At 45.2% G+C, this 2,054-nt stretch overlaps 1 non-coding gene across 1 annotated transcript; it reads left to right on the top strand.

The window, feature by feature from the left end:
• The first annotated feature begins 1,504 nt into the window (after positions 1–1,504).
• Positions 1,505–1,642, top strand: LOC119944269. The gene has a single exon (XR_005455764.1). It is a non-coding gene; the product is annotated as a small nucleolar RNA SNORA7 (small nucleolar RNA).
• The last annotated feature ends 412 nt before the right edge of the window (positions 1,643–2,054 follow it).

The following is a 2,054-nucleotide window of genomic DNA, read 5'->3' as shown; positions in this document are numbered from 1 at the left end:
GAAGGAAACACGCTGAGAGGAGCACTCAAAAGCAGCAGAAAGCAGCAGCGCTTGGAAGCAGAAAGAAGAAGCATTGGTGGAACGGGCTCCTTTGACCACAAACTGGACCCTTGGTGGAATGGAGTGAGTTTGCATATGTGTCGCTCCCTTGAATGCTGGTAAAACTCAGTAAAAAACTTTCCACACCAACCTCGGTGATCAGAGGTATGGTTGACTTCCACCACGTGTCACCGAGGCTCCCCCGGTCCAGGAAGGTCCTAGTTGTTATGAACCGGGGACTCGTGATGCTTTTGCTTACATATTAACTGTACTCTGTCCTGTCCTGAATCAGGAGTTTACTGAGATCTCATTCGAAGGACATAGACTGTAATCTCCTGGGGGGCAGGGACCATGTCTACCAACTCTGTTATATTGTACTCTCTCGAGTGCTTAGCATAATGCTCTGCACACAATAAGTGCTCAAAATTGATTGATTGATTGATTTACTTACCTTTCTAATGTTCCCCATTCTCCATTGGCTTGGAATTCCAGGGACAGCTTCAGAAAATACCGCAAGTAATTATCTCAGGAAGCAGAGGAGAGGGGATAACAGCAGCACCATGGACATGGTGGTGGCGATTCAAAGTTGAAAAGCCTCCAGCCTGAATTTGAAGGGACCTCTGATTTAACAGGGAGCTGGGTGAAAAATGTAATGGCTCTCTTGGTTGGGAGATTCAGTTGAGCTTCCCCATGACATTATGTGGAGTGCTACAAGTGCATGCAGAGTAACTTGGTGACACCACATAGCCTGTTGTGCACATGCACAGTGTAATGTGAATGCTTTATGTGTGACAGGAGGAGGTGGCACATTTTTCCTTTCCTAGGGCAGCTAAATGCCTGAAGCATGGTGAGGTAGGAGGGGGCAAGGAGTTTGAGCGTTTTAAAGCCAACGATAAAGAGTTTCTGTTTTATGAGGAGGTGGATGGGACAACCACTGGAGGTTCTTTAGGACTGGGGAAACACGGACTGAATGGTTTCATAGAAAAATGAAGGAGGAGGCAGTCAAGATGGGATTGGATAAGGAACGAGTGGCACTTGAGCCATTCTAGATAAATGGGAAGAAAATAACCGAACTTCCTTCATCCATTTTAATAACTAACAACTCTCAAGATCAGCAAGTTTTCATGGCCCCTAAATTTATTTTTACGGAGGTGCACTTACCCGCCAGAAAGCCAAATTGATCAGCATTGTTCTGGAAAACTATGACTTGCTCTTTAAAGCTAACGTTTCAAATCATTTTATTAGTTCCCTCACAACTACAGCTTTGTCTCTTGCAAAGCCAAAGATCACTTTGTTTGCGGGGCTGGGGACGGGAATATGGTCAATCAGTAAATGGTATTTATTGAGCATTTATTCTTTGCAGAGCGCTGTACTAAGCACTTGGGTAAGTACAAAATAACAGAGTTGGAAGACATAGTCCCTGCCTTCTAGGAGCTTACAATTAAGTGATGTCTAAGCTGCAAAGCCCCTCTCAGGGTCACATCTGGAGAGTTTCCAGTGCTCTACCGGTCTCGGCTGTGAGAGGGAGAGTCAAGCAGAGGCATACCCATTCCATTCCTAGCTTGGGCAGTGACTAGTGAGTGTAAGGTAATCTGCTACAAGTCAAAACTCACCTGTGTTGGGCAGCAGCAGCATGGGAGAGAGTCAAGGGCAGAGACTTAAGTTTATTGCATGGAAGACTAAACCATTAAGGCTAAACCACTTTTGTGTTTAAACCAAGAAAACTCTGTGGATACACTACTAGAACGATTGCAGATGGAGTCGGGGTGTTACGGGAGAGATGTATCTATGGAGTTGCTATGGGGCAGAGACGACTCGATGGCGTAATGAAAACTGCAAAGAATCCCCTCACTGAAAGTCAAAATTCAAGATCACGAAGTATCAGCATGCTATTTGATTCTGGGAAATACCGCTCTTGTTTAGATGCCAGTCAAGGAGAGACTGACCAGCAGCCCTCCCCACCATCATTTACTCAAATTGTTTTTTTTCCTAAAGTGTCGGAGGATTCCACAGGC

This window comes from Tachyglossus aculeatus, chromosome 22 (assembly GCF_015852505.1).
Source record: "Tachyglossus aculeatus isolate mTacAcu1 chromosome 22, mTacAcu1.pri, whole genome shotgun sequence".
Classification (NCBI taxonomy): domain Eukaryota; kingdom Metazoa; phylum Chordata; class Mammalia; order Monotremata; family Tachyglossidae; genus Tachyglossus; species Tachyglossus aculeatus.
Note: the sequence above shows the minus strand (reverse complement) of the source record. Positions and strands in the feature narration are given on the sequence as shown.